At 46.9% G+C, this 23960-nt stretch overlaps 14 non-coding genes and 2 pseudogenes across 14 annotated transcripts; all 16 read left to right on the forward strand.

The window, feature by feature from the left end:
* Positions 1 to 1033: 1033 nt before the first annotated feature.
* On the forward strand, positions 1034 to 1224 carry LOC142280629 (U2 spliceosomal RNA). Its single transcript, XR_012742842.1, has one exon. It is a non-coding gene; the product is annotated as a U2 spliceosomal RNA (small nuclear RNA).
* A 1387-nt stretch (positions 1225 to 2611) lies between these two features.
* LOC142280641 (U2 spliceosomal RNA) lies at positions 2612 to 2802 on the forward strand. The gene has a single exon (XR_012742853.1). It is a non-coding gene; the product is annotated as a U2 spliceosomal RNA (small nuclear RNA).
* A 1387-nt stretch (positions 2803 to 4189) lies between these two features.
* LOC142280649 (U2 spliceosomal RNA) lies at positions 4190 to 4380 on the forward strand. Its single transcript, XR_012742858.1, has one exon. It is a non-coding gene; the product is annotated as a U2 spliceosomal RNA (small nuclear RNA).
* Positions 4381 to 5767: 1387 nt separating this feature from the next.
* LOC142280650 (U2 spliceosomal RNA) lies at positions 5768 to 5958 on the forward strand. Its single transcript, XR_012742859.1, has one exon. It is a non-coding gene; the product is annotated as a U2 spliceosomal RNA (small nuclear RNA).
* Positions 5959 to 7345: 1387 nt separating this feature from the next.
* LOC142280651 (U2 spliceosomal RNA) lies at positions 7346 to 7536 on the forward strand. Its single transcript, XR_012742860.1, has one exon. It is a non-coding gene; the product is annotated as a U2 spliceosomal RNA (small nuclear RNA).
* A 1387-nt stretch (positions 7537 to 8923) lies between these two features.
* Positions 8924 to 9114, forward strand: LOC142280630 (U2 spliceosomal RNA). Its single transcript, XR_012742843.1, has one exon. It is a non-coding gene; the product is annotated as a U2 spliceosomal RNA (small nuclear RNA).
* Positions 9115 to 10501: 1387 nt separating this feature from the next.
* Positions 10502 to 10692, forward strand: LOC142280631 (U2 spliceosomal RNA). The gene has a single exon (XR_012742844.1). It is a non-coding gene; the product is annotated as a U2 spliceosomal RNA (small nuclear RNA).
* A 1387-nt stretch (positions 10693 to 12079) lies between these two features.
* LOC142280632 (U2 spliceosomal RNA) lies at positions 12080 to 12270 on the forward strand. The gene has a single exon (XR_012742845.1). It is a non-coding gene; the product is annotated as a U2 spliceosomal RNA (small nuclear RNA).
* A 1388-nt stretch (positions 12271 to 13658) lies between these two features.
* Positions 13659 to 13849, forward strand: LOC142280633 (U2 spliceosomal RNA). The gene has a single exon (XR_012742846.1). It is a non-coding gene; the product is annotated as a U2 spliceosomal RNA (small nuclear RNA).
* Positions 13850 to 15238: 1389 nt separating this feature from the next.
* LOC142280634 (U2 spliceosomal RNA) lies at positions 15239 to 15429 on the forward strand. The gene has a single exon (XR_012742847.1). It is a non-coding gene; the product is annotated as a U2 spliceosomal RNA (small nuclear RNA).
* Positions 15430 to 16819: 1390 nt separating this feature from the next.
* LOC142280647 (U2 spliceosomal RNA) lies at positions 16820 to 16946 on the forward strand (annotated as a pseudogene).
* A 684-nt stretch (positions 16947 to 17630) lies between these two features.
* LOC142280645 (U2 spliceosomal RNA) lies at positions 17631 to 17826 on the forward strand. Its single transcript, XR_012742857.1, has one exon. It is a non-coding gene; the product is annotated as a U2 spliceosomal RNA (small nuclear RNA).
* Positions 17827 to 19216: 1390 nt separating this feature from the next.
* Positions 19217 to 19407, forward strand: LOC142280635 (U2 spliceosomal RNA). Its single transcript, XR_012742848.1, has one exon. It is a non-coding gene; the product is annotated as a U2 spliceosomal RNA (small nuclear RNA).
* Positions 19408 to 20797: 1390 nt separating this feature from the next.
* LOC142280648 (U2 spliceosomal RNA) lies at positions 20798 to 20924 on the forward strand (annotated as a pseudogene).
* Positions 20925 to 21612: 688 nt separating this feature from the next.
* LOC142280644 (U2 spliceosomal RNA) lies at positions 21613 to 21805 on the forward strand. The gene has a single exon (XR_012742856.1). It is a non-coding gene; the product is annotated as a U2 spliceosomal RNA (small nuclear RNA).
* A 1390-nt stretch (positions 21806 to 23195) lies between these two features.
* On the forward strand, positions 23196 to 23386 carry LOC142280636 (U2 spliceosomal RNA). The gene has a single exon (XR_012742849.1). It is a non-coding gene; the product is annotated as a U2 spliceosomal RNA (small nuclear RNA).
* Positions 23387 to 23960: the final 574 nt, after the last annotated feature.

The following is a 23960-nucleotide window of genomic DNA, read 5'->3' on the forward strand; positions in this document are numbered from 1 at the left end:
CTCCGCTTCCACTCCAAAGAAAGTTACCTGTTTATTCCTATCATGCATTGGTTTTTGGGGTTTTCTTTGAGTAATGATGATCTCTTTAGTAGTCTGTTGGCGCCCTCTCCTGGAGGAATAGTTTGCTTGCTCTTGGACATTCTAAAAGAGAGGTCATGATAGACATTGAGCTTCTGAGCTCAATTGGGGACAGTCATGGGTGATGAATGTTTGCAACCTACTGCGAAGCCTCATACCGCAATATAAGGAACGTCAAATACTAAGAAAGGGCGGCCTATGAAAGAATTACTACTTTCAATAAGTACACTTAAACGGCTAATTGGGAATAGAAAAACTGTAAAAAGCCCTCTGAGAAAGCCCCCCTCTAACCTTTGATAGTAAGCTTTTCTGTAGTCTGCCTGTTGATGTATTTTCCGTTTGAACTGTGCACAACATGAAGAGACGGAACACTGGCGGCTTGTCACAATGCCCCCCGATGACATCACAATAGCGCTGCTGCCTAGAAAACAAGCTGCGCAGAAGAAGTTGTTCTTTGGGTGGGAGGGTGGGCTAGTGGAAGGAGGGGGCAATCTCTTTTTTTCCCGGGTGGTAGGGGGATGACAGGAGAAGGGAAGCGGGTGGTGAGAAAGGTACAGAGGGCAGGGTTTGGGGGCTGGGAAGGAAAGGGAAAAGATTAGGGTTTGGGGATGATGAAAGGGCTTTCTACGGGTAAGGATGGCAAAGGGTGGCATGTGACGGAAAGTCAGGCAACCTGTCCTGTCCGTCTTTTTGTATCGTGAATTGGAAAGACTGCAAGGGGGAGGGGAGTTGCTTGCGCCCTAAAGGAGGAGTTATTCAGATTCATTGCAGTGGGCGGCGGCTGCAAAACGCACCATTCTTCTTGTTTTGGCTCTGCAAAGCAGCCTTTTCAAGGGTTGGCTTGGGTGACAAAATGTCTTGTGTAGGCGTGGGTTTGTCTCCCTCTCGCTCTCTCTCCCTAAGATGTGTCCGGCATAGGCCAGGGTGCCACTCGAGGCCCAAACCAATTCTGGTTATCGCTTCTCGGCCTTTTGGCTAAGATCAAGTGTAGTATCTGTTCTTATCAGTTTAATATCTGATACGTCCCCTATCTGGGGACCATATATTAAATGGATTTTTAGAACAGGGAGATGGAAAAAGAGCTTGCTCTGTCCACTCCACGCATTGACCTGGTATTGCAGTACCTCCAGGAACGGTGCACCCCTTCTTAACCCAGTTTCCAAAAGCAGAACTCAATTCACCTGATTCATATTAGCCCGATTTAATGAATTGGAAGAAAGCATACGTCTTCATATGCACCTCAATTTGGCCCATTCACTTTTCACACTTCCTCCTTTTGTTTTTTATCTTTCACACTTTTGACTTTCTTTATTCATCCAAATAGCAAACTCATCACCACTCAACCTGACCAACTCGGCTATGTCCCCGTGCTGCAGTTCTCTGTCTTATCTAGATCATTTGCAATTGAATGGAATAGATCCCTTTTGGACAAAGTGGATTCACCTGCTGCTGCAGTGACCACAGGTGTGATAACATCTAGAATTGGCATCTGGTGCGATCTCTCCGCTTCCACTCCAAAGAAAGTTACCTGTTTATTCCTATCATGCATTGGTTTTTGGGGTTTTCTTTGAGTAATGATGATCTCTTTAGTAGTCTGTTGGCGCCCTCTCCTGGAGGAATAGTTTGCTTGCTCTTGGACATTCTAAAAGAGAGGTCATGATAGACATTGAGCTTCTGAGCTCAATTGGGGACAGTCATGGGTGATGAATGTTTGCAACCTACTGCGAAGCCTCATACCGCAATATAAGGAACGTCAAATACTAAGAAAGGGCGGCCTATGAAAGAATTACTACTTTCAATAAGTACACTTAAACGGCTAATTGGGAATAGAAAAACTGTAAAAAGCCCTCTGAGAAAGCCCCCCTCTAACCTTTGATAGTAAGCTTTTCTGTAGTCTGCCTGTTGATGTATTTTCCGTTTGAACTGTGCACAACATGAAGAGACGGAACACTGGCGGCTTGTCACAATGCCCCCCGATGACATCACAATAGCGCTGCTGCCTAGAAAACAAGCTGCGCAGAAGAAGTTGTTCTTTGGGTGGGAGGGTGGGCTAGTGGAAGGAGGGGGCAATCTCTTTTTTTCCCGGGTGGTAGGGGGATGACAGGAGAAGGGAAGCGGGTGGTGAGAAAGGTACAGAGGGCAGGGTTTGGGGGCTGGGAAGGAAAGGGAAAAGATTAGGGTTTGGGGATGATGAAAGGGCTTTCTACGGGTAAGGATGGCAAAGGGTGGCAGTGACGGAAAGTCAGGCAACCTGTCCTGTCCGTCTTTTTGTATCGTGAATTGGAAAGACTGCAAGGGGGAGGGGAGTTGCTTGCGCCCTAAAGGAGGAGTTATTCAGATTCATTGCAGTGGGCGGCGGCTGCAAAACGCACCATTCTTCTTGTTTTGGCTCTGCAAAGCAGCCTTTTCAAGGGTTGGCTTGGGTGACAAAATGTCTTGTGTAGGCGTGGGTTTGTCTCCCTCTCGCTCTCTCTCCCTAAGATGTGTCCGGCATAGGCCAGGGTGCCACTCGAGGCCCAAACCAATTCTGGTTATCGCTTCTCGGCCTTTTGGCTAAGATCAAGTGTAGTATCTGTTCTTATCAGTTTAATATCTGATACGTCCCCTATCTGGGGACCATATATTAAATGGATTTTTAGAACAGGGAGATGGAAAAAGAGCTTGCTCTGTCCACTCCACGCATTGACCTGGTATTGCAGTACCTCCAGGAACGGTGCACCCCTTCTTAACCCAGTTTCCAAAAGCAGAACTCAATTCACCTGATTCATATTAGCCCGATTTAATGAATTGGAAGAAAGCATACGTCTTCATATGCACCTCAATTTGGCCCATTCACTTTTCACACTTCCTCCTTTTGTTTTTTATCTTTCACACTTTTGACTTTCTTTATTCATCCAAATAGCAAACTCATCACCACTCAACCTGACCAACTCGGCTATGTCCCCGTGCTGCAGTTCTCTGTCTTATCTAGATCATTTGCAATTGAATGGAATAGATCCCTTTTGGACAAAGTGGATTCACCTGCTGCTGCAGTGACCACAGGTGTGATAACATCTAGAATTGGCATCTGGTGCGATCTCTCCGCTTCCACTCCAAAGAAAGTTACCTGTTTATTCCTATCATGCATTGGTTTTTGGGGTTTTCTTTGAGTAATGATGATCTCTTTAGTAGTCTGTTGGCGCCCTCTCCTGGAGGAATAGTTTGCTTGCTCTTGGACATTCTAAAAGAGAGGTCATGATAGACATTGAGCTTCTGAGCTCAATTGGGGACAGTCATGGGTGATGAATGTTTGCAACCTACTGCGAAGCCTCATACCGCAATATAAGGAACGTCAAATACTAAGAAAGGGCGGCCTATGAAAGAATTACTACTTTCAATAAGTACACTTAAACGGCTAATTGGGAATAGAAAAACTGTAAAAAGCCCTCTGAGAAAGCCCCCCTCTAACCTTTGATAGTAAGCTTTTCTGTAGTCTGCCTGTTGATGTATTTTCCGTTTGAACTGTGCACAACATGAAGAGACGGAACACTGGCGGCTTGTCACAATGCCCCCCGATGACATCACAATAGCGCTGCTGCCTAGAAAACAAGCTGCGCAGAAGAAGTTGTTCTTTGGGTGGGAGGGTGGGCTAGTGGAAGGAGGGGGCAATCTCTTTTTTTCCCGGGTGGTAGGGGGATGACAGGAGAAGGGAAGCGGGTGGTGAGAAAGGTACAGAGGGCAGGGTTTGGGGGCTGGGAAGGAAAGGGAAAAGATTAGGGTTTGGGGATGATGAAAGGGCTTTCTACGGGTAAGGATGGCAAAGGGTGGCAGTGACGGAAAGTCAGGCAACCTGTCCTGTCCGTCTTTTTGTATCGTGAATTGGAAAGACTGCAAGGGGGAGGGGAGTTGCTTGCGCCCTAAAGGAGGAGTTATTCAGATTCATTGCAGTGGGCGGCGGCTGCAAAACGCACCATTCTTCTTGTTTTGGCTCTGCAAAGCAGCCTTTTCAAGGGTTGGCTTGGGTGACAAAATGTCTTGTGTAGGCGTGGGTTTGTCTCCCTCTCGCTCTCTCTCCCTAAGATGTGTCCGGCATAGGCCAGGGTGCCACTCGAGGCCCAAACCAATTCTGGTTATCGCTTCTCGGCCTTTTGGCTAAGATCAAGTGTAGTATCTGTTCTTATCAGTTTAATATCTGATACGTCCCCTATCTGGGGACCATATATTAAATGGATTTTTAGAACAGGGAGATGGAAAAAGAGCTTGCTCTGTCCACTCCACGCATTGACCTGGTATTGCAGTACCTCCAGGAACGGTGCACCCCTTCTTAACCCAGTTTCCAAAAGCAGAACTCAATTCACCTGATTCATATTAGCCCGATTTAATGAATTGGAAGAAAGCATACGTCTTCATATGCACCTCAATTTGGCCCATTCACTTTTCACACTTCCTCCTTTTGTTTTTTATCTTTCACACTTTTGACTTTCTTTATTCATCCAAATAGCAAACTCATCACCACTCAACCTGACCAACTCGGCTATGTCCCCGTGCTGCAGTTCTCTGTCTTATCTAGATCATTTGCAATTGAATGGAATAGATCCCTTTTGGACAAAGTGGATTCACCTGCTGCTGCAGTGACCACAGGTGTGATAACATCTAGAATTGGCATCTGGTGCGATCTCTCCGCTTCCACTCCAAAGAAAGTTACCTGTTTATTCCTATCATGCATTGGTTTTTGGGGTTTTCTTTGAGTAATGATGATCTCTTTAGTAGTCTGTTGGCGCCCTCTCCTGGAGGAATAGTTTGCTTGCTCTTGGACATTCTAAAAGAGAGGTCATGATAGACATTGAGCTTCTGAGCTCAATTGGGGACAGTCATGGGTGATGAATGTTTGCAACCTACTGCGAAGCCTCATACCGCAATATAAGGAACGTCAAATACTAAGAAAGGGCGGCCTATGAAAGAATTACTACTTTCAATAAGTACACTTAAACGGCTAATTGGGAATAGAAAAACTGTAAAAAGCCCTCTGAGAAAGCCCCCCTCTAACCTTTGATAGTAAGCTTTTCTGTAGTCTGCCTGTTGATGTATTTTCCGTTTGAACTGTGCACAACATGAAGAGACGGAACACTGGCGGCTTGTCACAATGCCCCCCGATGACATCACAATAGCGCTGCTGCCTAGAAAACAAGCTGCGCAGAAGAAGTTGTTCTTTGGGTGGGAGGGTGGGCTAGTGGAAGGAGGGGGCAATCTCTTTTTTTCCCGGGTGGTAGGGGGATGACAGGAGAAGGGAAGCGGGTGGTGAGAAAGGTACAGAGGGCAGGGTTTGGGGGCTGGGAAGGAAAGGGAAAAGATTAGGGTTTGGGGATGATGAAAGGGCTTTCTACGGGTAAGGATGGCAAAGGGTGGCAGTGACGGAAAGTCAGGCAACCTGTCCTGTCCGTCTTTTTGTATCGTGAATTGGAAAGACTGCAAGGGGGAGGGGAGTTGCTTGCGCCCTAAAGGAGGAGTTATTCAGATTCATTGCAGTGGGCGGCGGCTGCAAAACGCACCATTCTTCTTGTTTTGGCTCTGCAAAGCAGCCTTTTCAAGGGTTGGCTTGGGTGACAAAATGTCTTGTGTAGGCGTGGGTTTGTCTCCCTCTCGCTCTCTCTCCCTAAGATGTGTCCGGCATAGGCCAGGGTGCCACTCGAGGCCCAAACCAATTCTGGTTATCGCTTCTCGGCCTTTTGGCTAAGATCAAGTGTAGTATCTGTTCTTATCAGTTTAATATCTGATACGTCCCCTATCTGGGGACCATATATTAAATGGATTTTTAGAACAGGGAGATGGAAAAAGAGCTTGCTCTGTCCACTCCACGCATTGACCTGGTATTGCAGTACCTCCAGGAACGGTGCACCCCTTCTTAACCCAGTTTCCAAAAGCAGAACTCAATTCACCTGATTCATATTAGCCCGATTTAATGAATTGGAAGAAAGCATACGTCTTCATATGCACCTCAATTTGGCCCATTCACTTTTCACACTTCCTCCTTTTGTTTTTTATCTTTCACACTTTTGACTTTCTTTATTCATCCAAATAGCAAACTCATCACCACTCAACCTGACCAACTCGGCTATGTCCCCGTGCTGCAGTTCTCTGTCTTATCTAGATCATTTGCAATTGAATGGAATAGATCCCTTTTGGACAAAGTGGATTCACCTGCTGCTGCAGTGACCACAGGTGTGATAACATCTAGAATTGGCATCTGGTGCGATCTCTCCGCTTCCACTCCAAAGAAAGTTACCTGTTTATTCCTATCATGCATTGGTTTTTGGGGTTTTCTTTGAGTAATGATGATCTCTTTAGTAGTCTGTTGGCGCCCTCTCCTGGAGGAATAGTTTGCTTGCTCTTGGACATTCTAAAAGAGAGGTCATGATAGACATTGAGCTTCTGAGCTCAATTGGGGACAGTCATGGGTGATGAATGTTTGCAACCTACTGCGAAGCCTCATACCGCAATATAAGGAACGTCAAATACTAAGAAAGGGCGGCCTATGAAAGAATTACTACTTTCAATAAGTACACTTAAACGGCTAATTGGGAATAGAAAAACTGTAAAAAGCCCTCTGAGAAAGCCCCCCTCTAACCTTTGATAGTAAGCTTTTCTGTAGTCTGCCTGTTGATGTATTTTCCGTTTGAACTGTGCACAACATGAAGAGACGGAACACTGGCGGCTTGTCACAATGCCCCCCGATGACATCACAATAGCGCTGCTGCCTAGAAAACAAGCTGCGCAGAAGAAGTTGTTCTTTGGGTGGGAGGGTGGGCTAGTGGAAGGAGGGGGCAATCTCTTTTTTTCCCGGGTGGTAGGGGGATGACAGGAGAAGGGAAGCGGGTGGTGAGAAAGGTACAGAGGGCAGGGTTTGGGGGCTGGGAAGGAAAGGGAAAAGATTAGGGTTTGGGGATGATGAAAGGGCTTTCTACGGGTAAGGATGGCAAAGGGTGGCAGTGACGGAAAGTCAGGCAACCTGTCCTGTCCGTCTTTTTGTATCGTGAATTGGAAAGACTGCAAGGGGGAGGGGAGTTGCTTGCGCCCTAAAGGAGGAGTTATTCAGATTCATTGCAGTGGGCGGCGGCTGCAAAACGCACCATTCTTCTTGTTTTGGCTCTGCAAAGCAGCCTTTTCAAGGGTTGGCTTGGGTGACAAAATGTCTTGTGTAGGCGTGGGTTTGTCTCCCTCTCGCTCTCTCTCCCTAAGATGTGTCCGGCATAGGCCAGGGTGCCACTCGAGGCCCAAACCAATTCTGGTTATCGCTTCTCGGCCTTTTGGCTAAGATCAAGTGTAGTATCTGTTCTTATCAGTTTAATATCTGATACGTCCCCTATCTGGGGACCATATATTAAATGGATTTTTAGAACAGGGAGATGGAAAAAGAGCTTGCTCTGTCCACTCCACGCATTGACCTGGTATTGCAGTACCTCCAGGAACGGTGCACCCCTTCTTAACCCAGTTTCCAAAAGCAGAACTCAATTCACCTGATTCATATTAGCCCGATTTAATGAATTGGAAGAAAGCATACGTCTTCATATGCACCTCAATTTGGCCCATTCACTTTTCACACTTCCTCCTTTTGTTTTTTATCTTTCACACTTTTGACTTTCTTTATTCATCCAAATAGCAAACTCATCACCACTCAACCTGACCAACTCGGCTATGTCCCCGTGCTGCAGTTCTCTGTCTTATCTAGATCATTTGCAATTGAATGGAATAGATCCCTTTTGGACAAAGTGGATTCACCTGCTGCTGCAGTGACCACAGGTGTGATAACATCTAGAATTGGCATCTGGTGCGATCTCTCCGCTTCCACTCCAAAGAAAGTTACCTGTTTATTCCTATCATGCATTGGTTTTTGGGGTTTTCTTTGAGTAATGATGATCTCTTTAGTAGTCTGTTGGCGCCCTCTCCTGGAGGAATAGTTTGCTTGCTCTTGGACATTCTAAAAGAGAGGTCATGATAGACATTGAGCTTCTGAGCTCAATTGGGGACAGTCATGGGTGATGAATGTTTGCAACCTACTGCGAAGCCTCATACCGCAATATAAGGAACGTCAAATACTAAGAAAGGGCGGCCTATGAAAGAATTACTACTTTCAATAAGTACACTTAAACGGCTAATTGGGAATAGAAAAACTGTAAAAAGCCCTCTGAGAAAGCCCCCCTCTAACCTTTGATAGTAAGCTTTTCTGTAGTCTGCCTGTTGATGTATTTTCCGTTTGAACTGTGCACAACATGAAGAGACGGAACACTGGCGGCTTGTCACAATGCCCCCCGATGACATCACAATAGCGCTGCTGCCTAGAAAACAAGCTGCGCAGAAGAAGTTGTTCTTTGGGTGGGAGGGTGGGCTAGTGGAAGGAGGGGGCAATCTCTTTTTTTCCCGGGTGGTAGGGGGATGACAGGAGAAGGGAAGCGGGTGGTGAGAAAGGTACAGAGGGCAGGGTTTGGGGGCTGGGAAGGAAAGGGAAAAGATTAGGGTTTGGGGATGATGAAAGGGCTTTCTACGGGTAAGGATGGCAAAGGGTGGCAGTGACGGAAAGTCAGGCAACCTGTCCTGTCCGTCTTTTTGTATCGTGAATTGGAAAGACTGCAAGGGGGAGGGGAGTTGCTTGCGCCCTAAAGGAGGAGTTATTCAGATTCATTGCAGTGGGCGGCGGCTGCAAAACGCACCATTCTTCTTGTTTTGGCTCTGCAAAGCAGCCTTTTCAAGGGTTGGCTTGGGTGACAAAATGTCTTGTGTAGGCGTGGGTTTGTCTCCCTCTCGCTCTCTCTCCCTAAGATGTGTCCGGCATAGGCCAGGGTGCCACTCGAGGCCCAAACCAATTCTGGTTATCGCTTCTCGGCCTTTTGGCTAAGATCAAGTGTAGTATCTGTTCTTATCAGTTTAATATCTGATACGTCCCCTATCTGGGGACCATATATTAAATGGATTTTTAGAACAGGGAGATGGAAAAAGAGCTTGCTCTGTCCACTCCACGCATTGACCTGGTATTGCAGTACCTCCAGGAACGGTGCACCCCTTCTTAACCCAGTTTCCAAAAGCAGAACTCAATTCACCTGATTCATATTAGCCCGATTTAATGAATTGGAAGAAAGCATACGTCTTCATATGCACCTCAATTTGGCCCATTCACTTTTCACACTTCCTCCTTTTGTTTTTTATCTTTCACACTTTTGACTTTCTTTATTCATCCAAATAGCAAACTCATCACCACTCAACCTGACCAACTCGGCTATGTCCCCGTGCTGCAGTTCTCTGTCTTATCTAGATCATTTGCAATTGAATGGAATAGATCCCTTTTGGACAAAGTGGATTCACCTGCTGCTGCAGTGACCACAGGTGTGATAACATCTAGAATTGGCATCTGGTGCGATCTCTCCGCTTCCACTCCAAAGAAAGTTACCTGTTTATTCCTATCATGCATTGGTTTTTGGGGTTTTCTTTGAGTAATGATGATCTCTTTAGTAGTCTGTTGGCGCCCTCTCCTGGAGGAATAGTTTGCTTGCTCTTGGACATTCTAAAAGAGAGGTCATGATAGACATTGAGCTTCTGAGCTCAATTGGGGACAGTCATGGGTGATGAATGTTTGCAACCTACTGCGAAGCCTCATACCGCAATATAAGGAACGTCAAATACTAAGAAAGGGCGGCCTATGAAAGAATTACTACTTTCAATAAGTACACTTAAACGGCTAATTGGGAATAGAAAAACTGTAAAAAGCCCTCTGAGAAAGCCCCCCTCTAACCTTTGATAGTAAGCTTTTCTGTAGTCTGCCTGTTGATGTATTTTCCGTTTGAACTGTGCACAACATGAAGAGACGGAACACTGGCGGCTTGTCACAATGCCCCCCGATGACATCACAATAGCGCTGCTGCCTAGAAAACAAGCTGCGCAGAAGAAGTTGTTCTTTGGGTGGGAGGGTGGGCTAGTGGAAGGAGGGGGCAATCTCTTTTTTTCCCGGGTGGTAGGGGGATGACAGGAGAAGGGAAGCGGGTGGTGAGAAAGGTACAGAGGGCAGGGTTTGGGGGCTGGGAAGGAAAGGGAAAAGATTAGGGTTTGGGGATGATGAAAGGGCTTTCTACGGGTAAGGATGGCAAAGGGTGGCAGTGACGGAAAGTCAGGCAACCTGTCCTGTCCGTCTTTTTGTATCGTGAATTGGAAAGACTGCAAGGGGGAGGGGAGTTGCTTGCGCCCTAAAGGAGGAGTTATTCAGATTCATTGCAGTGGGCGGCGGCTGCAAAACGCACCATTCTTCTTGTTTTGGCTCTGCAAAGCAGCCTTTTCAAGGGTTGGCTTGGGTGACAAAATGTCTTGTGTAGGCGTGGGTTTGTCTCCCTCTCGCTCTCTCTCCCTAAGATGTGTCCGGCATAGGCCAGGGTGCCACTCGAGGCCCAAACCAATTCTGGTTATCGCTTCTCGGCCTTTTGGCTAAGATCAAGTGTAGTATCTGTTCTTATCAGTTTAATATCTGATACGTCCCCTATCTGGGGACCATATATTAAATGGATTTTTAGAACAGGGAGATGGAAAAAGAGCTTGCTCTGTCCACTCCACGCATTGACCTGGTATTGCAGTACCTCCAGGAACGGTGCACCCCTTCTTAACCCAGTTTCCAAAAGCAGAACTCAATTCACCTGATTCATATTAGCCCGATTTAATGAATTGGAAGAAAGCATACGTCTTCATATGCACCTCAATTTGGCCCATTCACTTTTCACACTTCCTCCTTTTGTTTTTTATCTTTCACACTTTTGACTTTCTTTATTCATCCAAATAGCAAACTCATCACCACTCAACCTGACCAACTCGGCTATGTCCCCGTGCTGCAGTTCTCTGTCTTATCTAGATCATTTGCAATTGAATGGAATAGATCCCTTTTGGACAAAGTGGATTCACCTGCTGCTGCAGTGACCACAGGTGTGATAACATCTAGAATTGGCATCTGGTGCGATCTCTCCGCTTCCACTCCAAAGAAAGTTACCTGTTTATTCCTATCATGCATTGGTTTTTGGGGTTTTCTTTGAGTAATGATGATCTCTTTAGTAGTCTGTTGGCGCCCTCTCCTGGAGGAATAGTTTGCTTGCTCTTGGACATTCTAAAAGAGAGGTCATGATAGACATTGAGCTTCTGAGCTCAATTGGGGACAGTCATGGGTGATGAATGTTTGCAACCTACTGCGAAGCCTCATACCGCAATATAAGGAACGTCAAATACTAAGAAAGGGCGGCCTATGAAAGAATTACTACTTTCAATAAGTACACTTAAACGGCTAATTGGGAATAGAAAAACTGTAAAAAGCCCTCTGAGAAAGCCCCCCTCTAACCTTTGATAGTAAGCTTTTCTGTAGTCTGCCTGTTGATGTATTTTCCGTTTGAACTGTGCACAACATGAAGAGACGGAACACTGGCGGCTTGTCACAATGCCCCCCGATGACATCACAATAGCGCTGCTGCCTAGAAAACAAGCTGCGCAGAAGAAGTTGTTCTTTGGGTGGGAGGGTGGGCTAGTGGAAGGAGGGGGCAATCTCTTTTTTTCCCGGGTGGTAGGGGGATGACAGGAGAAGGGAAGCGGGTGGTGAGAAAGGTACAGAGGGCAGGGTTTGGGGGCTGGGAAGGAAAGGGAAAAGATTAGGGTTTGGGGATGATGAAAGGGCTTTCTACGGGTAAGGATGGCAAAGGGTGGCAGTGACGGAAAGTCAGGCAACCTGTCCTGTCCGTCTTTTTGTATCGTGAATTGGAAAGACTGCAAGGGGGAGGGGAGTTGCTTGCGCCCTAAAGGAGGAGTTATTCAGATTCATTGCAGTGGGCGGCGGCTGCAAAACGCACCATTCTTCTTGTTTTGGCTCTGCAAAGCAGCCTTTTCAAGGGTTGGCTTGGGTGACAAAATGTCTTGTGTAGGCGTGGGTTTGTCTCCCTCTCGCTCTCTCTCCCTAAGATGTGTCCGGCATAGGCCAGGGTGCCACTCGAGGCCCAAACCAATTCTGGTTATCGCTTCTCGGCCTTTTGGCTAAGATCAAGTGTAGTATCTGTTCTTATCAGTTTAATATCTGATACGTCCCCTATCTGGGGACCATATATTAAATGGATTTTTAGAACAGGGAGATGGAAAAAGAGCTTGCTCTGTCCACTCCACGCATTGACCTGGTATTGCAGTACCTCCAGGAACGGTGCACCCCTTCTTAACCCAGTTTCCAAAAGCAGAACTCAATTCACCTGATTCATATTAGCCCGATTTAATGAATTGGAAGAAAGCATACGTCTTCATATGCACCTCAATTTGGCCCATTCACTTTTCACACTTCCTCCTTTTGTTTTTTATCTTTCACACTTTTGACTTTCTTTATTCATCCAAATAGCAAACTCATCACCACTCAACCTGACCAACTCGGCTATGTCCCCGTGCTGCAGTTCTCTGTCTTATCTAGATCATTTGCAATTGAATGGAATAGATCCCTTTTGGACAAAGTGGATTCACCTGCTGCTGCAGTGACCACAGGTGTGATAACATCTAGAATTGGCATCTGGTGCGATCTCTCCGCTTCCACTCCAAAGAAAGTTACCTGTTTATTCCTATCATGCATTGGTTTTTGGGGTTTTCTTTGAGTAATGATGATCTCTTTAGTAGTCTGTTGGCGCCCTCTCCTGGAGGAATAGTTTGCTTGCTCTTGGACATTCTAAAAGAGAGGTCATGATAGACATTGAGCTTCTGAGCTCAATTGGGGACAGTCATGGGTGATGAATGTTTGCAACCTACTGCGAAGCCTCATACCGCAATATAAGGAACGTCAAATACTAAGAAAGGGCGGCCTATGAAAGAATTACTACTTTCAATAAGTACACTTAAACGGCTAATTGGGAATAGAAAAACTGTAAAAAGCCCTCTGAGAAAGCCCCCCTCTAACCTTTGATAGTAAGCTTTTCTGTAGTCTGCCTGTTGATGTATTTTCCGTTTGAACTGTGCACAACATGAAGAGACGGAACACTGGCGGCTTGTCACAATGCCCCCCGATGACATCACAATAGCGCTGCTGCCTAGAAAACAAGCTGCGCAGAAGAAGTTGTTCTTTGGGTGGGAGGGTGGGCTAGTGGAAGGAGGGGGCAATCTCTTTTTTTCCCGGGTGGTAGGGGGATGACAGGAGAAGGGAAGCGGATGGTGAGAAAGGTACAGAGGGCAGGGTTTGGGGGCTGGGAAGGAAAGGGAAAAGATTAGGGTTTGGGGATGATGAAAGGGCTTTCTACGGGTAAGGATGGCAAAGGGTGGCAGTGACGGAAAGTCAGGCAACCTGTCCTGTCCGTCTTTTTGTATCGTGAATTGGAAAGACTGCAAGGGGGAGGGGAGTTGCTTGCGCCCTAAAGGAGGAGTTATTCAGATTCATTGCAGTGGGGCGGCGGCTGCAAAACGCACCATTCTTCTTGTTTTGGCTCTGCAAAGCAGCCTTTTCAAGGGTTGGCTTGGGTGACAAAATGTCTTGTGTAGGCGTGGGTTTGTCTCCCTCTCGCTCTCTCTCCCTAAGATGTGTCCGGCATAGGCCAGGGTGCCACTCGAGGCCCAAACCAATTCTGGTTATCGCTTCTCGGCCTTTTGGCTAAGATCAAGTGTAGTATCTGTTCTTATCAGTTTAATATCTGATACGTCCCCTATCTGGGGACCATATATTAAATGGATTTTTAGAACAGGGAGATGGAAAAAGAGCTTGCTCTGTCCACTCCACGCATTGACCTGGTATTGCAGTACCTCCAGGAACGGTGCACCCCTTCTTAACCCAGTTTCCAAAAGCAGAACTCAATTCACCTGATTCATATTAGCCCGATTTAATGAATTGGAAGAAAGCATACGTCTTCATATGCACCTCAATTTGGCCCATTCACTTTTCACACTTCCTCCTTTTGTTTTTTATCTTTCACACTTTTGACTTTCTTTATTCATCCAAATAGCAAACTCATCACCACTCAACCTGACCAACTCGGCTATGTCCCCGTGCTGCAGTTCTCTGTCTTATCTAGATCATTTGCAATTGAATGGAATAGATCCCTTTTGGACAAAGTGGATTCACCTGCTGCTGCAGTGACCACAGGTGTGATAACATCTAGAATTGGCATCTGGTGCGATCTCTCCGCTTCCACTCCAAAGAAAGTTACCTGTTTATTCCTATCATGCATTGGTTTTTGGGGTTTTCTTTGAGTAATGATGTCTCTTTAGTAGTCTGTTGGCGCCCTCTCCTGGAGGAATAGTTTGCTTGCTCTTGGACATTCTAAAAGAGAGGTCATGATAGACATTGAGCTTCTGAGCTCAATTGGGGACAGTCATGGGTGATGAATGTTTGCAACCTACTGCGAAGCCTCATACCGCAATATAAGGAACGTCAAATACTAAGAAAGGGCGGCCTATGAAAGAATTACTACTTTCAATAAGTACACTTAAACGGCTAATTGGGAATAGAAAAACTGTAAAAAGCCCTCTGAGAAAGCCCCCCTCTAACCTTTGATAGTAAGCTTTTCTGTAGTCTGCCTGTTGATGTATTTTCCGTTTGAACTGTGCACAACATGAAGAGACGGAACACTGGCGGCTTGTCACAATGCCCCCCGATGACATCACAATAGCGCTGCTGCCTAGAAAACAAGCTGCGCAGAAGAAGTTGTTCTTTGGGTGGGAGGGTGGGCTAGTGGAAGGAGGGGGCAATCTCTTTTTTTCCCGGGTGGTAGGGGGATGACAGGAGAAGGGAAGCGGGTGGTGAGAAAGGTACAGAGGGCAGGGTTTGGGGGCTGGGAAGGAAAGGGAAAAGATTAGGGTTTGGGGATGATGAAAGGGCTTTCTACGGGTAAGGATGGCAAAGGGTGGCAGTGACGGAAAGTCAGGCAACCTGTCCTGTCCGTCTTTTTGTATCGTGAATTGGAAAGACTGCAAGGGGGAGGGGAGTTGCTTGCGCCCTAAAGGAGGAGTTATTCAGATTCATTGCAGTGGGGGGCGGCGGCTGCAAAACGCACCATTCTTCTTGTTTTGGCTCTGCAAAGCAGCCTTTTCAAGGGTTGGCTTGGGTGACAAAATGTCTTGTGTAGGCGTGGGTTTGTCTCCCTCTCGCTCTCTCTCCCTAAGATGTGTCCGGCATAGGCCAGGGTGCCACTCGAGGCCCAAACCAATTCTGGTTATCGCTTCTCGGCCTTTTGGCTAAGATCAAGTGTAGTATCTGTTCTTATCAGTTTAATATCTGATACGTCCCCTATCTGGGGACCATATATTAAATGGATTTTTAGAACAGGGAGATGGAAAAAGAGCTTGCTCTGTCCACTCCACGCATTGACCTGGTATTGCAGTACCTCCAGGAACGGTGCACCCCTTCTTAACCCAGTTTCCAAAAGCAGAACTCAATTCACCTGATTCATATTAGCCCGATTTAATGAATTGGAAGAAAGCATACGTCTTCATATGCACCTCAATTTGGCCCATTCACTTTTCACACTTCCTCCTTTTGTTTTTTATCTTTCACACTTTTGACTTTCTTTATTCATCCAAATAGCAAACTCATCACCACTCAACCTGACCAACTCGGCTATGTCCCCGTGCTGCAGTTCTCTGTCTTATCTAGATCATTTGCAATTGAATGGAATAGATCCCTTTTGGACAAAGTGGATTCACCTGCTGCTGCAGTGACCACAGGTGTGATAACATCTAGAATTGGCATCTGGTGCGATCTCTCCGCTTCCACTCCAAAGAAAGTTACCTGTTTATTCCTATCATGCATTGGTTTTTGGGGTTTTCTTTGAGTAATGATGATCTCTTTAGTAGTCTGTTGGCGCCCTCTCCTGGAGGAATAGTTTGCTTGCTCTTGGACATTCTAAAAGAGAGGTCATGATAGACATTGAGCTTCTGAGCTCAATTGGGGACAGTCATGGGTGATGAATGTTTGCAACCTACTGCGAAGCCTCATACCGCAATATAAGGAACGTCAAATACTAAGAAAGGGCGGCCTATGAAAGAATTACTACTTTCAATAAGTACACTTAAACGGCTAATTGGGAATAGAAAAACTGTAAAAAGCCCTCTGAGAAAGCCCCCCTCTAACCTTTGATAGTAAGCTTTTCTGTAGTCTGCCTGTTGATGTATTTTCCGTTTGAACTGTGCACAACATGAAGAGACGGAACACTGGCGGCTTGTCACAATGCCCCCCGATGACATCACAATAGCGCTGCTGCCTAGAAAACAAGCTGCGCAGAAGAAGTTGTTCTTTGGGTGGGAGGGTGGGCTAGTGGAAGGAGGGGGCAATCTCTTTTTTTCCCGGGTGGTAGGGGGATGACAGGAGAAGGGAAGCGGGTGGTGAGAAAGGTACAGAGGGCAGGGTTTGGGGGCTGGGAAGGAAAGGGAAAAGATTAGGGTTTGGGGATGATGAAAGGGCTTTCTACGGGTAAGGATGGCAAAGGGTGGCAGTGACGGAAAGTCAGGCAACCTGTCCTGTCCGTCTTTTTGTATCGTGAATTGGAAAGACTGCAAGGGGGAGGGGAGTTGCTTGCGCCCTAAAGGAGGAGTTATTCAGATTCATTGCAGTGGGGGGCGGCGGCTGCAAAACGCACCATTCTTCTTGTTTTGGCTCTGCAAAGCAGCCTTTTCAAGGGTTGGCTTGGGTGACAAAATGTCTTGTGTAGGCGTGGGTTTGTCTCCCTCTCGCTCTCTCTCCCTAAGATGTGTCCGGCATAGGCCAGGGTGCCACTCGAGGCCCAAACCAATTCTGGTTATCGCTTCTCGGCCTTTTGGCTAAGATCAAGTGTAGTATCTGTGAGGCTCGGCAGATGCAATGCACACTGGAAGGTTGCGCTTGCTAGTACTCTTGATGTATAGTATATTCATCTAGAGGAAAACATGGCCCTACCAGGATCGAGGCTATTAGACTGAGTAAGTGTGGGGGCTATGGTGCAATGTGCCCCAGGACTGACGACCCTGGAGTGAGTCTGAGCTTGCTGGCTTGGGACCCCGGCGAGCCTTGGGCTCTGTAGCACACCGTACCTTGCCCTTTCATACTTTCTGAGCATATTGCTCTATCCCGGCCTTCTGGCTAGGAAGGGAAATTTTTATAATCATGGTCGGAGGTCCGTTCAGCTTTGGGCTGAGAAACCAACACCCGGTTGGAGGTCCGGGTCAGCTTCGGCTGAGAAACCAACACCCGGTTGGAGGTCTGGGTCAGCTTCGGCTGAGAAACCAACACCCGGTTGGAGGTCCGGGTCAGCTTCGGCTGAGAAACCAACACCCGGTTGGAGGTCCGGTTAGCCTTGGGCTGAGAAACCAACACCGGTTGACGGTCCGGGCAGTTTCGGCTGCGAAACCAACAACTAGTAGCTCTCTACTCCACTTGGGTAAGATGCCTGGGTGGACGCTGGGAGCAACGACAAGGCTCAACCAGGCTTCGGCTTGGGGGAGCACCGAAGATCCCTGACCCTTGCTGTGGCCTTCTGGCTCGGAGGGACGGGGTTGATTTTTGGGGACCCTCTCCTCACGGAGGGGTCCACACGAATCCTAGCCTTTGCACTGTTTTTGGTGTGACTTCGGTCATGCATTTTTTGCGGTGCTTTGGAAAGCTTCATTAAATCAAAATCTGTTCTTATCAGTTTAATATCTGATACGTCCCCTATCTGGGGACCATATATTAAATGGATTTTTAGAACAGGGAGATGGAAAAAGAGCTTGCTCTGTCCACTCCACGCATTGACCTGGTATTGCAGTACCTCCAGGAACGGTGCACCCCTTCTTAACCCAGTTTCCAAAAGCAGAACTCAATTCACCTGATTCATATTAGCCCGATTTAATGAATTGGAAGAAAGCATACGTCTTCATATGCACCTCAATTTGGCCCATTCACTTTTCACACTTCCTCCTTTTGTTTTTTATCTTTCACACTTTTGACTTTCTTTATTCATCCAAATAGCAAACTCATCACCACTCAACCTGACCAACTCGGCTATGTCCCCGTGCTGCAGTTCTCTGTCTTATCTAGATCATTTGCAATTGAATGGAATAGATCCCTTTTGGACAAAGTGGATTCACCTGCTGCTGCAGTGACCACAGGTGTGATAACATCTAGAATTGGCATCTGGTGCGATCTCTCCGCTTCCACTCCAAAGAAAGTTACCTGTTTATTCCTATCATGCATTGGTTTTTGGGGTTTTCTTTGAGTAATGATGATCTCTTTAGTAGTCTGTTGGCGCCCTCTCCTGGAGGAATAGTTTGCTTGCTCTTGGACATTCTAAAAGAGAGGTCATGATAGACATTGAGCTTCTGAGCTCAATTGGGGACAGTCATGGGTGATGAATGTTTGCAACCTACTGCGAAGCCTCATACCGCAATATAAGGAACGTCAAATACTAAGAAAGGGCGGCCTATGAAAGAATTACTACTTTCAATAAGTACACTTAAACGGCTAATTGGGAATAGAAAAACTGTAAAAAGCCCTCTGAGAAAGCCCCCCTCTAACCTTTGATAGTAAGCTTTTCTGTAGTCTGCCTGTTGATGTATTTTCCGTTTGAACTGTGCACAACATGAAGAGACGGAACACTGGCGGCTTGTCACAATGCCCCCCGATGACATCACAATAGCGCTGCTGCCTAGAAAACAAGCTGCGCAGAAGAAGTTGTTCTTTGGGTGGGAGGGTGGGCTAGTGGAAGGAGGGGGCAATCTCTTTTTTTCCCGGGTGGTAGGGGGATGACAGGAGAAGGGAAGCGGGTGGTGAGAAAGGTACAGAGGGCAGGGTTTGGGGGCTGGGAAGGAAAGGGAAAAGATTAGGGTTTGGGGATGATGAAAGGGCTTTCTACGGGTAAGGATGGCAAAGGGTGGCAGTGACGGAAAGTCAGGCAACCTGTCCTGTCCGTCTTTTTGTATCGTGAATTGGAAAGACTGCAAGGGGGAGGGGAGTTGCTTGCGCCCTAAAGGAGGAGTTATTCAGATTCATTGCAGTGGGGGGCGGCGGCTGCAAAACGCACCATTCTTCTTGTTTTGGCTCTGCAAAGCAGCCTTTTCAAGGGTTGGCTTGGGTGACAAAATGTCTTGTGTAGGCGTGGGTTTGTCTCCCTCTCGCTCTCTCTCCCTAAGATGTGTCCGGCATAGGCCAGGGTGCCACTCGAGGCCCAAACCAATTCTGGTTATCGCTTCTCGGCCTTTTGGCTAAGATCAAGTGTAGTATCTGTTCTTATCAGTTTAATATCTGATACGTCCCCTATCTGGGGACCATATATTAAATGGATTTTTAGAACAGGGAGATGGAAAAAGAGCTTGCTCTGTCCACTCCACGCATTGACCTGGTATTGCAGTACCTCCAGGAACGGTGCACCCCTTCTTAACCCAGTTTCCAAAAGCAGAACTCAATTCACCTGATTCATATTAGCCCGATTTAATGAATTGGAAGAAAGCATACGTCTTCATATGCACCTCAATTTGGCCCATTCACTTTTCACACTTCCTCCTTTTGTTTTTTATCTTTCACACTTTTGACTTTCTTTATTCATCCAAATAGCAAACTCATCACCACTCAACCTGACCAACTCGGCTATGTCCCCGTGCTGCAGTTCTCTGTCTTATCTAGATCATTTGCAATTGAATGGAATAGATCCCTTTTGGACAAAGTGGATTCACCTGCTGCTGCAGTGACCACAGGTGTGATAACATCTAGAATTGGCATCTGGTGCGATCTCTCCGCTTCCACTCCAAAGAAAGTTACCTGTTTATTCCTATCATGCATTGGTTTTTGGGGTTTTCTTTGAGTAATGATGATCTCTTTAGTAGTCTGTTGGCGCCCTCTCCTGGAGGAATAGTTTGCTTGCTCTTGGACATTCTAAAAGAGAGGTCATGATAGACATTGAGCTTCTGAGCTCAATTGGGGACAGTCATGGGTGATGAATGTTTGCAACCTACTGCGAAGCCTCATACCGCAATATAAGGAACGTCAAATACTAAGAAAGGGCGGCCTATGAAAGAATTACTACTTTCAATAAGTACACTTAAACGGCTAATTGGGAATAGAAAAACTGTAAAAAGCCCTCTGAGAAAGCCCCCCTCTAACCTTTGATAGTAAGCTTTTCTGTAGTCTGCCTGTTGATGTATTTTCCGTTTGAACTGTGCACAACATAAAGAGACGGAACACTGGCGGCTTGTCACAATGCCCCCCGATGACATCACAATAGCGCTGCTGCCTAGAAAACAAGCTGCGCAGAAGAAGTTGTTCTTTGGGTGGGAGGGTGGGCTAGTGGAAGGAGGGGGCAATCTCTTTTTTTCCCGGGTGGTAGGGGGATGACAGGAGAAGGGAAGCGGGTGGTGAGAAAGGTACAGAGGGCAGGGTTTGGGGGCTGGGAAGGAAAGGGAAAAGATTAGGGTTTGGGGATGATGAAAGGGCTTTCTACGGGTAAGGATGGCAAAGGGTGGCAGTGACGGAAAGTCAGGCAACCTGTCCTGTCCGTCTTTTTGTATCGTGAATTGGAAAGACTGCAAGGGGGAGGGGAGTTGCTTGCGCCCTAAAGGAGGAGTTATTCAGATTCATTGCAGTGGGGGGCGGCGGCTGCAAAACGCACCATTCTTCTTGTTTTGGCTCTGCAAAGCAGCCTTTTCAAGGGTTGGCTTGGGTGACAAAATGTCTTGTGTAGGCGTGGGTTTGTCTCCCTCTCGCTCTCTCTCCCTAAGATGTGTCCGGCATAGGCCAGGGTGCCACTCGAGGCCCAAACCAATTCTGGTTATCGCTTCTCGGCCTTTTGGCTAAGATCAAGTGTAGTATCTGTGAGGCTCGGCAGATGCAATGCACACTGGAAGGTTGCGCTTGCTAGTACTCTTGATGTATAGTATATTCATCTAGAGGAAAACATGGCCCTACCAGGATCGAGGCTATTAGACTGAGTAAGTGTGGGGGCTATGGTGCAATGTGCCCCAGGACTGACGACCCTGGAGTGAGTCTGAGCTTGCTGGCTTGGGACCCCGGCGAGCCTTGGGCTCTGTAGCACACCGTACCTTGCCCTTTCATACTTTCTGAGCATATTGCTCTATCCCGGCCTTCTGGCTAGGAAGGGAAATTTTTATAATCATGGTCGGAGGTCCGTTCAGCTTTGGGCTGAGAAACCAACACCCGGTTGGAGGTCCGGGTCAGCTTCGGCTGAGAAACCAACACCCGGTTGGAGGTCTGGGTCAGCTTCGGCTGAGAAACCAACACCCGGTTGGAGGTCCGGGTCAGCTTCGGCTGAGAAACCAACACCCGGTTGGAGGTCCGGTTAGCCTTGGGCTGAGAAACCAACACCGGTTGACGGTCCGGGCAGTTTCGGCTGCGAAACCAACAACTAGTAGCTCTCTACTCCACTTGGGTAAGATGCCTGGGTGGACGCTGGGAGCAACGACAAGGCTCAACCAGGCTTCGGCTTGGGGGAGCACCGAAGATCCCTGACCCTTGCTGTGGCCTTCTGGCTCGGAGGGACGGGGTTGATTTTTGGGGACCCTCTCCTCACGGAGGGGTCCACACGAATCCTAGCCTTTGCACTGTTTTTGGTGTGACTTCGGTCATGCATTTTTTGCGGTGCTTTGGAAAGCTTCATTAAATCAAAAATCTGTTCTTATCAGTTTAATATCTGATACGTCCCCTATCTGGGGACCATATATTAAATGGATTTTTAGAACAGGGAGATGGAAAAAGAGCTTGCTCTGTCCACTCCACGCATTGACCTGGTATTGCAGTACCTCCAGGAACGGTGCACCCCTTCTTAACCCAGTTTCCAAAAGCAGAACTCAATTCACCTGATTCATATTAGCCCGATTTAATGAATTGGAAGAAAGCATACGTCTTCATATGCACCTCAATTTGGCCCATTCACTTTTCACACTTCCTCCTTTTGTTTTTTATCTTTCACACTTTTGACTTTCTTTATTCATCCAAATAGCAAACTCATCACCACTCAACCTGACCAACTCGGCTATGTCCCCGTGCTGCAGTTCTCTGTCTTATCTAGATCATTTGCAATTGAATGGAATAGATCCCTTTTGGACAAAGTGGATTCACCTGCTGCTGCAGTGACCACAGGTGTGATAACATCTAGAATTGGCATCTGGTGCGATCTCTCCGCTTCCACTCCAAAGAAAGTTACCTGTTTATTCCTATCATGCATTGGTTTTTGGGGTTTTCTTTGAGTAATGATGATCTCTTTAGTAGTCTGTTGGCGCCCTCTCCTGGAGGAATAGTTTGCTTGCTCTTGGACATTCTAAAAGAGAGGTCATGATAGACATTGAGCTTCTGAGCTCAATTGGGGACAGTCATGGGTGATGAATGTTTGCAACCTACTGCGAAGCCTCATACCGCAATATAAGGAACGTCAAATACTAAGAAAGGGCGGCCTATGAAAGAATTACTACTTTCAATAAGTACACTTAAACGGCTAATTGGGAATAGAAAAACTGTAAAAAGCCCTCTGAGAAAGCCCCCCTCTAACCTTTGATAGTAAGCTTTTCTGTAGTCTGCCTGTTGATGTATTTTCCGTTTGAACTGTGCACAACATGAAGAGACGGAACACTGGCGGCTTGTCACAATGCCCCCCGATGACATCACAATAGCGCTGCTGCCTAGAAAACAAGCTGCGCAGAAGAAGTTGTTCTTTGGGTGGGAGGGTGGGCTAGTGGAAGGAGGGGGCAATCTCTTTTTTTCCCGGGTGGTAGGGGGATGACAGGAGAAGGGAAGCGGGTGGTGAGAAAGGTACAGAGGGCAGGGTTTGGGGGCTGGGAAGGAAAGGGAAAAGATTAGGGTTTGGGGATGATGAAAGGGCTTTCTACGGGTAAGGATGGCAAAGGGTGGCAGTGACGGAAAGTCAGGCAACCTGTCCTGTCCGTCTTTTTGTATCGTGAATTGGAAAGACTGCAAGGGGGAGGGGAGTTGCTTGCGCCCTAAAGGAGGAGTTATTCAGATTCATTGCAGTGGGGGGCGGCGGCTGCAAAACGCACCATTCTTCTTGTTTTGGCTCTGCAAAGCAGCCTTTTCAAGGGTTGGCTTGGGTGACAAAATGTCTTGTGTAGGCGTGGGTTTGTCTCCCTCTCGCTCTCTCTCCCTAAGATGTGTCCGGCATAGGCCAGGGTGCCACTCGAGGCCCAAACCAATTCTGGTTATCGCTTCTCGGCCTTTTGGCTAAGATCAAGTGTAGTATCTGTTCTTATCAGTTTAATATCTGATACGTCCCCTATCTGGGGACCATATATTAAATGGATTTTTAGAACAGGGAGATGGAAAAAGAGCTTGCTCTGTCCACTCCACGCATTGACCTGGTATTGCAGTACCTCCAGGAACGGTGCACCCCTTCTTAACCCAGTTTCCAAAAGCAGAACTCAATTCACCTGATTCATATTAGCCCGATTTAATGAATTGGAAGAAAGCATACGTCTTCATATGCACCTCAATTTGGCCCATTCACTTTTCACACTTCCTCCTTTTGTTTTTTATCTTTCACACTTTTGACTTTCTTTATTCATCCAAATAGCAAACTCATCACCACTCAACCTGACCAACTCGGCTATGTCCCCGTGCTGCAGTTCTCTGTCTTATCTAGATCATTTGCAATTGAATGGAATAGATCCCTTTTGGACAAAGTGGATTCACCTGCTGCTGCAGTGACCACAGGTGTGATAACATCTAGAATTGGCATCTGGTGCGATCTCTCCGCTTCCACTCCAAAGAAAGTTACCTGTTTATTCCTATCATGCATTGGTTTTTGGGGTTTTCTTTGAGTAATGATGATCTCTTTAGTAGTCTGTTGGCGCCCTCTCCTGGAGGAATAGTTTGCTTGCTCTTGGACATTCTAAAAGAGAGGTCATGATAGACATTGAGCTTCTGAGCTCAATTGGGGACAGTCATGGGTGATGAATGTTTGCAACCT

The sequence above is a fragment of the Anomaloglossus baeobatrachus genome, unplaced genomic scaffold (genome assembly GCF_048569485.1).
Source record: "Anomaloglossus baeobatrachus isolate aAnoBae1 unplaced genomic scaffold, aAnoBae1.hap1 Scaffold_4608, whole genome shotgun sequence".
Lineage (NCBI taxonomy): Eukaryota > Metazoa > Chordata > Amphibia > Anura > Aromobatidae > Anomaloglossus > Anomaloglossus baeobatrachus.